This window comes from Eriocheir sinensis, chromosome 10 (genome assembly GCF_024679095.1).
Source record: "Eriocheir sinensis breed Jianghai 21 chromosome 10, ASM2467909v1, whole genome shotgun sequence".
Lineage (NCBI taxonomy): Eukaryota > Metazoa > Arthropoda > Malacostraca > Decapoda > Varunidae > Eriocheir > Eriocheir sinensis.
Window position 1 is genome coordinate 13,526,357 of NC_066518.1, and position 12,050 is coordinate 13,538,406.

Consider the following 12,050-nt stretch of genomic DNA (forward strand, 5'->3'; position numbering starts at 1 on the left):
AAAAAGACCAATTTGACAAGAATTTCGTGGGAGTTGTGGGCATTTCCAGGAGTAGTTTTATGACCCTGGTGGTAGTGTGACCCTGCTTCTGTGCCGTGAACCTGAAGAAACAATCATTAGAACCCGACTGACCACACCTTTGACCTTTAGAAATAGCTGATGTGAGAAGCGGAAGTGTCTTACAATATTGACCTATGTATTCACCGCATAACCAAGATAATCCATTTCGACGTTTGATATTTCTTAATGCTGAATGTATTAATCGTTGGAGATACGAGTTGCTAGCTTTTGTTTAAGTTTCGAGCAGTTTTACTCAACAAAACCTACACAGATGACATACACGCTTATATTTTCAAACATGTCGGGGCTTACACACTCACATTTGATCAGGTTTTCATAAAAGTGTTGCGTATTCTCATGGCTCGCCGCGTATTTCCATAACATGACAAGGCCAATGTTGCACCAGGAATATGGAAAACACTCATGGGAACCTACATAACTAATCTCCTTTGTGGCTTTGGGAAATGTTTGTTGTGAGAACCGGAGGCGTCTGAATATACAAGGTTTAATAATGAGCTGCACCATTATTGTATCGCGATGAGGAAGAGCAATATTAACACGCCACATGGACACCTGACTTCATACCTTACCCATGACCCAATGTACAATCCAACCCCCTTCCATGGACACACGACTTTCACCTTACATTATACAGTACCCTACATAATAAGCATGGCACCATTTTTGAAGTGAGCTGAATGAGACCAACACTTACACACACTTACTTCTTTACCTTACCCCAAGAACCAACGTGCAACCCAATCCCTTTTCATGGACACACTACTTTCCCCATAGATTATACATACCCTTCATAATAGCTACACCATTCTTGAACCGCCCCCTAATAAGACTAACACAGTAACACACACACACGGACACCTGACTTCAATACCTTATCCCCAGAACCAACGTGCAACCCAACCCTTTCTCCACGGACACACGACCCTCCTCCTTCCCTCTCACTCCCCCGTACGAGACTCTTTGGGGGGAAAAAGAAAGCAGACAAATCCAAACCTTATGAGACGCGAGACCGCAACATTATCGCCGAGGAGGGATCTGGGAGTATCAAGGGAGATGATCATAAGTATTTGTAGTAACGTTCCTTTGTTAATGTATCGACTAAAGGGGCGAGCAGTTCCGAACGTAAAATAATTGAATGTGGAAACGATGCAGATCTGAATAAGTTTGAGAGATACAGATAGAAAGAAAAGAAGATAGATAAGGAGAGAAAGACATAGGCAGAAAGGCAGAGACAGACACATAGACAGACAGACACATTTGACTTCCACACCTGCCAAATCTTGTATCAACAGTCACGTGTGTTCTACGAATCCAACAATGTCCACAAAACAGTTACTTCAAACCAGAATGGAGGAAACCAGGAGGGGAAAGGAAAGGAAAGGTAAGGAGAAAGAAGGGAAAGGTAGGGAAGGCGAGGCGTAAAGAAGAAAAGGGAAGGGGAGAAAGAGAAGGGGAAAGGGTGGAGTAAAGAAGGAAAGGGGAGGAGCGATGAAGAGGAAGGAAAGGGCAAAGAAGGAATGAAGGGAAGGGAAGGCGCAAAGATGGGAAAGGGAGGGGACAAAGAAGGGAAGGGGAGGAGAAAATGGGGAAGGAAGGGAGGGGTGAAAAGGAAGGGAGGAGGAGAAAGGGAAGGGGAGAGACAAAAAAGGGAAGCGCAAGGAAGGGAAAAGAAGGAGAGAGTGAGTAGGAAGACTTCATCCACCCTCCCCAGTCCCCCCCTCACCCCTATCTCCCACACACTGAAGCAGCAAAGGAGACTCAGTAATATTCACGAAGCCAAGGGTAGTCCCGTTAAGTCAGAGGCTTCACCGCGGCACAGAGCACGGGGCCAAGAGGGGCTTCGGAGGGGCTTCAGGACGCCTCTCGTCGCCTTTGTTCCGCCCGAAGTGATGCGACGTGATAATGAGGAGAGTCGGATACAGGCTTAATGGACAGGCTTGCGGTGAGAAGCCTCGTGTTGCTGCCGTTACTAATGAGGGAGAGAGAGAGAGAGAGAGAGAGAGAGAGAGAGTGAGAGAGAGAGAGAGAGAGAGAGAGAGAGAGAGAGAGAGAGAGAGAGAGAGAGAGAGAGAGAGAGAGAGAGAGAGAGAGACTGACTGACTGACTGACTGACTGACTGACTGACTGATTGAATGACTGTCTGACTGTTTGACTGTCTGACTGTCTGACTGTCTGTCTGTCTGTCTGTCTGTCGATCGGTCGGTCGGTCGGTCCGTCCGTTGGTCGGTATCGTCAGACGCTTCCACACCTCTCATCAACAATTTCAAAAGGCCGAAAAGGAGATCAGTCGGGTTCTAATGAGTGTTTCTTTATGTCCACGGTACAGAAAAAGGGTCAAATTACCAGCAGGGTCATAAGAGTACCATGGAAATGCCCAAAAACGCTACGAAAGCTCTGTTAAATATGTGTGCTTGGACGCCGAAATGTTTAAGAATATGACCCTCTGTTACTGTCGCTCCATATAAACTCTACGCATGTGACCCGCCAAATCACTTGAACAACGAATGTGAAGGAGCATATTAACATGAAATTACTCTCAAGCTCTCAGAGATATCACCGAATGTACCCAGAATAAGCGTCTTTTTGTATCGTCTCTCCTCTACCTACCTGCCTCTTACTCTTCCTTTCTTAACGTCCACTCCTGCCGGCCATCAGCTGTGCCTCCATTCTCATCTATTGCCACAGGACCTCAAGACTCAGGGTGACAATAAGTCTTCCTCTTCCGTTATCAATGTCTAAAGAACACGTGGAGAATATGATCAAAAGTTTTCTCGGCACACGTGAAGAGCAGTCTCGCATCTTTAAAATAAATAGTTTCTGATTGGTTACGTTTGGGTGTGTTTGCCTAGTAGGTCCTGGCATTAATTACGAGTGGTAGGACGGGAATGAAAAGCAAACGGTTGGCGGGGAAAACGTATTACAACATGCTATTCCAAGTTATCTCAATTTCGTGTGTTGTCGAGGAAGGGAGACTGAGAGGGAGAAGGCAGTCAGGCACGGTGTTTTTGTCCCCCTCACTCACTCACTCTTTTTACCTCCAATCCCATCCTTCCTCTTCCTTCTTCTCGCCATCTTCTTTCCGTGCTCATCATCCTGTATTGTTGAAGAAAGGAGACAGGGAGTGAAGGCAGGAAGGCAGGGTATTTCTCTCTCTCTCTCTCTCTCTCCCGGTTTCTATTTTTGTCTCCTATCTCCTCCCCATCCCATCCTTCCTCTTCCTTCTCTTCTTCTTTCCTTGCTCATTTTCCTGTATTGTCGAAAAAGGGAGACAGAGAGAGCAAACAGGAAGGCAAGGTGTTTTTTGTCCCTCTCTCTCGCTCACTCACTCTTTCGATTCCTATTTTTGCCTTCTACCTCCTCCCCATCCCATCCTTCCACTTTCTTCTCTTCTTCTTTCCGTGCTCATCATCCTGTATTGTCGAAGAAGGGAAAGGAGAGCAGGAAGGCACGGTGTTTTCCTCCCTCTCGCACTCAGTCACTCTCTCTCAGCTTCTATTTTTGCCTTCCCTTTTCTTCCCCTCCTATTCCTTCTCCTCTTTCCGTGCTCATTTCCCTTCCCTTTTCAGCACGCCCCATTTATGCGTCCCAGATGTGTCACTCCTTAATGCTGTTCTATGTTCCTACCTCTCCTAAGGTCATTCTTCTTCCACCTCGTGCGTCTCCATTCCTTCGCCCTTTTATGCCTTTCCCTTCATCCTCCCCCTTCCCGTTCCCCGCCTCTCATCCTTTTTTTTATTATTATTTATAAGGTGGAGAAGGGTTTTGTGTGTTTGTGTGTTTGTGTGTGTGTGTGTGTGTGTGTGTGTGTGTGTGTGTGTGTGTGTGTGTGTGTGTGTGTGTGTGTGTGTGTGTGTGTGTGTGTATGGTTTCTTCCAATCCGTCTATACACATAACTGTCTTCATTTGTTTTGACTCTCTCTCTCTCTCTCTCTCATTCATCTAATCTCTCCTACCTCACTCAATCATCTCCGTTACGTTTCTTAAGACCAGTAAAATTCTAAGTTACCCCTTAAAAACACCTCAATTTTACGTTCTCCTCTTCAGTAGTGCGTCTTTTCCTATAGTTCCTCTCAGTATTCCTCTCTCGCTCATCTTGTTCCACCTCCTCCTCCTCCTCCTCCTCCTCCTCCGAATCCAACCGTCATCTTCCCTCGTTCCGCCGGCGAATTTGAGCCAGAAAGAGCCTCTCGCAAGAAGCCACACATTCTGACAACGCTCCGCTCTGATGAGACTGGAGAGGTTGAATTGATATCTCCCGCATTAGTGGCTTCTCTTTCCCCTCCAAGTGTCTCCTGCTTCCCTTTCTCGCTTGCTCTGCCTATACTCCTCCCTGACGTCCTTCCTTACCCCCTTTCTGCTTCCCTAGTATTCGATTCGTCTCGTCGTTTGCTTGTTTCCCTAGTGTCTTCTTTTCTACTTTACTTTCTCGATTACTCTGTCTATCTTTCTCCCTGGCGTTCTTCCTTTTTCCCTTGCTGCCTTCCTAGTATAAGCCTCGTCGCTTCATTCCCTCTCCCTCTCGTATATTCCGCTCCATTCTCGACTCTCGCACTTAATCTTTACTTCTTTTACTTCGTCGTTAGTTTTCCTTTGGTTTGGGTTCCGCGCCCTTACCTCAAGCTCTCCACGACCCTCCTCCTCCTTCTCCTCATCCTCCTCCACCTCCTCCTCATCTTCCTCCTCCTCCTCATCCCTCAACGTCCTTCCCTTCCTTCTTTCTTTTCCGCTTGTTTTGCTATTCTTTCTTTATGCGAGTGTGCAGAAAACATTAAAGGGGATAAACCACAACTTGCAAACACACACACACACACACACACACACACACACACACACACACACACACACACACACACACACACACACACACACATGCATACATACACGTACACACACGCACACAAGCACAGTCGGAATGTAAAAATAGGAGGAAAAAATAAACTGTTTGGCAAAGACATTCATTCTGCCTCAACTTCGCCCTCGTAAATATGCAGCGTCCCTTGAACAGTCCTCGGGAAGAAAGAGGAGAAAGAAATAAAGAAAGGAAGAAAGAAAGAAAGAAAGAAAGGGAAAAAAACAAAAAGAAAAGTAAATGAGAAGCAAGGAAGGGAAGAAAGAAAGATGAAAGGAAAGAAAAAAGAATGAATGGAAGAAAGAAAGAAAGAAAAAGAAGAGAGAAAGAAAAGGGAAGGAAAGAATAAAGAATAAACCAAAGACAAACATAAAGAAAGATAGAATACTAAATGAAAAACAGAAGATGAAAGACAAAAGAAAAAGATGAGGAGAAGAAGAAGAAGAAGAAGAAGAAGAAGAAGAAGAAGAAGAAGAAGAAGAAGAAGAAGAAGAAGAAGAAGAAGAAGAAGAAGAAGAAGAAGAAGAAGAAGAAAAAAGAAAAGAAAAAAGAAAAAGAAAAAGAAAAAGAAAAAGAAGAAGAAGAAGAAGAAGAAGAAGAAGAAGAAATAAACACGGAGGTAAAGATCACACACCAATCACAACTTCGAGTCACCTGTCAAGTGGCTCCCTAAGTTTCCTGATGGGATGGAAGAGGAGGAGGAGGAGGAGGAGGAGGAGGAGGAGGAGGAGGAAGAAAGACGAGGAGGAGGGCGAGTAGGACAAGAAGGGGGAGGAGGAGGAGGAGGAGGAGGAGGAGGAGGAAGAAAGACGAGGAGGAGGGCTAGTAGGACAAGAAGGGGGAGGACGAGAAGGAGGAGGAGGAGGAGGAGAAATAAAAAAAAGAGGATAATAACAGAAAGAGGGTGACAAAACATAAGACACCGAAGGAAAAGAACGAATAATAGGAGATGGGAAGGAAAAGGACGAGAGGAGGAGGAGAACGGGGAGGAGAAATAAATAACAAAGGTAATAGAAAGAAAGAAAGAAAGAAAGAATAAGATAACGCCGAAAAAAAAGGAAGAAATATCAGGAGGAGGAGGAGCAAATAAAAATAGAGAAAATGCAATAGACACCAAGACGAGGAAGACCTATAAAAAGAATAGCAAGGCGACGAAGACAAAAGAGGAAAGGAAATAGAAAATGATGAGAATGAAGGAGGAGAAGGAGGAGGAGGAAAGAGAAGAAACAGAAGAAATAAGGAGAAGTAAGAAAGATTAAGAAGAAAAGAAAGAGAACGGAGAAAAGGAAGAAGAAAAAGGAGAAAAAGAAGAATAAGAAGAACAAAAAGAATAAGAATAAGAATAAGACAAAGAAAAAGATGAACATGAACAAGAGCAAAAAGAAAAATAACAAGAAATAGCCGAGTTTAAAATATCAAAACTTTTATTATATCATTCTTACTTCATTTATCAAAGTTCAAGTTATCTTCCCTTCTATGTTGATATTTTCCCTTCTATATTGGTGACCCTTTTCTGCGCCCCTCACGTACATACCCTCACAGTCTGTTCTAAAAATCGCCTCCTGTTTAAAAATTTATATTCCTTACTATTCCTCGCACTGCAAACTTCCCCCCCCCGCAAAAAAAATGTTTATGTTACTTTCATCCTCGATTTCTAGTTCCCAGTTTTCTTCCTACGCTCCCCATCTCATTCCGTTCACTCGCCTCTCAATTTCCTTAGTCTCCGGGAAAGGTTTCGGTTACCGCCCAAAACTTTTTCCATGCAATCATCCGCCAAACATCTCATACAGTTTCTTCGCATTCTCTCACAGTTTTCCAGGCATGTTCGTCCTCGGAATGTCCTCCTCCTCCTCCTCCTCCTCCTCCTCCTCCTCGCCTTTGGGTACTGATTTTGATCACGAATTTACCGTTGTATGATTCTTTTATGTATTATTATTTATTCTAATTATTGTTATTCTACTGTTCTTACTAATCCCTCGGAACTTGGTCATCATATCATAAGCTTTTCGAACATAATCTGGCGTTAAACAAAACAGGTGTTAATAGCACAAAAACTGTGCTAGATCGGCGTCGCATGACCCTCCAACACCCCCCCAACAATTTATATTAAGCAACTAGGGGTCTAAAATGGAAAATGCTGGAAAGTAAAGATGGCGCCACTATAAACACTTGCCTGTGCCAAAACGGGCTGGTGCCGACCATCAGGCCCTACTATGAAGGCCTACCGGCGTCACATGCCAAGACGTAAAAAAAAAAGAGAAAAAAAAAGAACTGATTTTGTTTATAATGCCATGTTGTAAGGTTCCTTAGGCCTAACAAATGTTATTATACAATGTCATGTCTACAATGCACGGGTAAGTCAGGAAAACAACTTGGAGAGAGCAACAAGAAGATGGACAATCTGTTGATCGGCGTCTGCGACGCCGATAATAATCTCTCTCTCTCTCTCTCTCTCTCTCTCTCTCTCTCTCTCATTTCCCTTTTGTTGGTGTACAACTCTGCGGAAAAAGCGATTTATATTTCACTATCCCATTGCAAAATTCTCTCTCTCTCTCTCTCTCTCTCTCTCTCTCTCTCTCTCTCTCTCTTTGTTGGTGTACAAGTCTTTTATATTTCACTATCCCATTGCAAAATCTCTCTCTCTCCGGACTTCCCTAAAGGTCACTAATCACACACCTAACCCCCTTAATATGTATCTGCTTAAATCGAACATCTATTCAAGAAACAGCACAACATCAGCTTCTGCAAAATACATACGGAAAAAAGTCCGCAGATAAGACGAAGCAACAGTCAATAAAACTTCTCATTCGCCTTTAGGAGTTTTAAAAAGTTCCAATTGAAGCTGTCACCGCCAGAACAACTCTTGCAAATGAGGGAGGAAGGCGGCGCGGGGCTCACCTCCTGTTGTCTCGCTCTTTCAAGTTGATGAAATAAAAATGACTCTCTTCGTCACAAAACCGTTTCGTTGGTTGACATGTCGTTCATTCGCTGTTCTACTACTGCGAGTGATAATGGTGACACTTTACTGATAAAACATGGATGGCTGGATGAAAGAATGACTAGGAAAAGGTTGTCTGTCCAAGTAAAGGGATGCAGTATGGTGGATAGGGCGGCGGGATAGAAGTTATGTGTCCTATATATCAGAATGAGAAAGAAAAATCCTTAAAAATACTAAATAAATACCGTATACCATTTTTTTGGTGTTGTTATTTTTGCTTTTGTAGTTGTAGTAGTTGTAGTAGTAGTTGTAGAAGTAGAAGTAGAAGTAGTAGTAGTAGAATTAGCAGTAGTAGTAGTAGTAGTAGTAGTAGTAGTAGTAGTAGTAGTAGTAGTAGTAGTAGTAGTGGTAATAGTGGTAGTAGTGGTAGTAGTAGTAGTAGTAGTAGTAGCAGTAACAGTAGTAGTAAGATCATTAAGATGCAAATCAAATATATTACATTATTTCATTACAGCTTCAGCTCTCTGTTTTACTTTTTGATGAGTGACGTATGTAAGACTCGAGGGATAAATTAATATTAACACATGCTCACGTTCCTTCCTCTCTCCGATCCCGTTCTTCTATCACTCTTCCTTTCTTCCTTCCCCCTCTACCGCGTTCCTCCTTCACGTTTACGTTCATCCTTCCCCCTCTACCACGATCTTCCTTCACCCTTGCTTCCTTTTCCTTCTACTACGTTCTTTCCATCACCATTACGTTCTTCCTTTTCCTTCTCTCACCTTCTTCCATCATCATTGCTTCCTTCCTCCTTCCCTTTCTATTTCATTCTTCCATCACCATTGCATTCTTCCCTTTCCTTTTATCCCCTTCTTTCACCCCTATTGCGTGTTTCCTTTCCCCTCTACTACGTTCTTTCCATCAACATTTCGTCATTCTTTTGTTACTCCACTTCCCCAGAACTTCCTTCATCTATTCAACCCCTTCCAGCACCTCTCCCTTCCCTTCCACAACGTCCTACCTGTCCCTTACTGCCCTCCGCTTCCTTCCCCCTCCTCCTCCTCCTCCTCCTCCTCCTCCTCCTCCTCCTCCTCCTCCTCTTCCCCTTCCTCTTCCTCTTCCTCTTCCTCTTCCTCCTCCTCCTTCTCCAACCAGCAACTAAGATATTACTCATTGTCATAATAACGTTAAGTTCTTTCGAATATTGGTGTCCTTGTCCGTTTTTATCGCCCAGTTAGTGGTAGCAGTAATGGTAGTTCCTTCCTCTTTCCTACATAATTTTCATGTAGTTTTTCCATGCTGCATGGTTCTTTTTCCTTTCCTGCCAGCTTTGGCTGAAGGGATGGGGAGTGGGGAGGAGACTTTGCCTTTGCTGTCCTTCATCTTCCACCTTTGATTAGATAGTTAGTGTAGCTTGTCACAAACAGCCTCGTAAGGACCAGCAGGTCTGCTGTTGTTTGTTCTTCCTTAGTGTTGCTTTGTGTGTTCCTCCTCCTCCTTTTCCTTCTCCTTTTTCTCCACCTTCTCCTCCTCCTCTCAGCTCCTCCTCCTCCTCCTCCTCCTCCTCTCAGGTGTCACCCGCGGCGGCCACCTCATCACTCAACTCGGCAGCCTAAATCAAAACAGTTTTTCTTGGAGTCTTTTAAAATCTTCGCGCATGCCTCACTCCGGTTGGTCGATCTCTTTATGCTTTATTCTCGACAGCCATATGAATGACACGCCCACCTTTGCTTTCTCATTTCTTTTCAGCTTTTTTATTTATTTTCTTGCAGTGCTTCCTCTCTTTTTGCAGTTTTTTTTAACAGTTCATCTTTTTTTTTTTCAGTTCCTCATCCTTTTTTGGTCATATTTATTCTGATTCTTTATTTTAAGCAACAATATGGCCCTTCCACCTACATTATCTCTTCTCTTTTCATTATTTTTTTTTTTGCATTTATTTCTGCATTGTTAGCATTTATTTATTTTGGGCATAATTATTCTGATTCTTTATTCTAAGCGACAAGATGGCCCTTTCCACTTCCTCTCTCTCTTTTCGCTTTCATCTTTTTGCAGTTCTTTCTATCTGAATGTTAACATTTTTTCTTGCTCATTTTTCTCGCAGTAAATCCTGTCATGCATTCTTATTCGTTTGATCTTTACGAGGAACGGAGCTCGGTGTCCTCAATTATCTTTAATCTCTGGGAGGGATAGAATATATATCATGAATAATTATTTAATGTAATTTTGGGTTGAAACGAATATGAATTTTCTAGCGGTTTCATCTCTTCCCTCACAACTAACAAAGACTAAAGAAAACCAACTGCACTAGTATATATTTCTGTTGCCTTACAAAAGTTTTATCATACCCATGCATACTTATTCAACTTATATTTTGGTTTCAACAAATATGAATTTCCTAAGTTTCGTCTCTTCTCCACAACTAACAAAAGATAAAACAGAAAACCAACTGCAATATATATTTTTGTTGTCTTACGCACACTTGTATCATACACAAACATACATACGTACTGCATTTAATTTTGGGCTGAAACGAATATGAATTTCTGAGCAGTTTCGTCTTTTCTCTAAAACTAACGACGAAAATAAAATAAAACAATGCAATGTATATTTTTATTATCTTACACAGTGTTATATCACACATACTTATTCAACTTATTTTTGGGTTTTTAACGAATATGAATTTTTTAACAGCTTCGTCTCTGCCCTTCAACTAACGAAGAAAGCAGAGAACCAACTGCAACATATATTTCGTTGTCTTACGCACATTCATCTAGTACAGGTTTCCAGATTCAAGACCCCAGTGTGTTTCCATGATTTATATTCACTAAACACTCCGATGCCAACCTGAAAAGAATGGGTTTTAATATGCAACAACAACTCCCTTCCTTGCTAGCTCGCTCGCTTTTACCCATCGCCGATTTCTGATTTGGATTTATTGGTCGGGAACGTTAAGATAAATCAAAACAGGAGGAATGAAGAAAGGAAGGAAGGAAGGCTACTGCAGTGTTTGAAAGTCGGGTAAACACACACACACACACACACACACACACACACACACACACACACACACACACACATACACACACACAGAGTTGAAAGTTAGGTTAGGCTAGCATAGGTTAGGCTAGGTTAGGTTAGGTAAGGTTAGGTTAGGTGTGTGCGCGTTTTAATTCTGTATAAAAAGAATATTATTTGGCGAGATATTCTATATATGGTACAGTTGAAAAGGCAAAACACACACACACACACACACACACACACACACACACACACACACACACACACACAGCTGGAATCACACTCACCCCCCCCGCGCCGAAAACCAAACACCGGAACAGTCAAACAGCCAAACACGGCCGGTCTTTCCCTTTCGCGCCGACCATCAACAAGCGCTTTCTGGACCCTTTACGGCAGCGCTAAAAGAAAACAACAAACGTGAACGGCGGAGAGTGTGTGTGTGTGTAGGGGGGGTCGAAGGGGGGACGGAGGTTTGGGTTGCGATGGGATTTCAAAGTGCAGCACCAACGCAACGCCACGCACAGCACCACCACCACCGGCAGCACCCCGTTTTTGCCTCACCTTCTCATTCTTTTTTGACAAACTCCTCTATTTTTTTATTGTTATTTATTTTTTTATTCTTCCATTCTCTTCATTCCCTTTTCTTTTATTTCTTTTTCGTATATGTTATGTTTCTCTCCTTTCCGCACCTCTTTTATTTCTCTTTTCTTTCCTTTTTTATCTCTTCTTACTTTTCTTTTTTTCTCTCTCTCTCTTTGCTTTCCTTTTTCTCCCTCTCCTTACTCTCCTTTTTCTCTCCCTCCTTTCTTTCCTTTTTATCTCTCTTTTCTTCCCTTTTTCTCTCTCCTTTCTTTCCTTTCTCTGTCTCTCCTCTCTTTTCTTTTCACTCTCTCCCCTTTCTTTTCTTTTAACTCTCTCCTTTCTTCCTCTCTCTCTCTCTCTCTCTCTCTCTCTCTCTCTCTCTCTCTCTCTCTCTCTCTCTCTCTCTCTCTCTCTCTCTCTCTCTCTCTCTCTCTCTCTCTCTCTCTCTCTCTCTCTCTCTCTCTCTCTCTCTCTCTCTCTCTCTCTCTCTCTCTCTCTCTCTCTCTCCTTTACTTCACCAGCAGCACAAGCAGCGAGGGAAATAACCCGACAAGAGAAAAAAAAATGCCCGGGTCACATATCTTC

The 12,050-nt window shown here is 42.9% G+C and overlaps 1 long non-coding RNA gene across 1 annotated transcript in view; it reads right to left on the reverse strand.

The window, feature by feature from the left end:
- Window positions 1–3,007: 3,007 nt before the first annotated feature.
- LOC126996607 (uncharacterized) overlaps window positions 3,008–12,050 on the reverse strand; it is a 112,957-nt gene continuing 103,914 nt past the window's right edge. The window contains exon 4 of the long non-coding RNA XR_007751297.1: window positions 3,008–3,174. This is a non-coding gene — a long non-coding RNA (uncharacterized LOC126996607). The remainder of the gene's footprint in view (window positions 3,175–12,050) is intronic.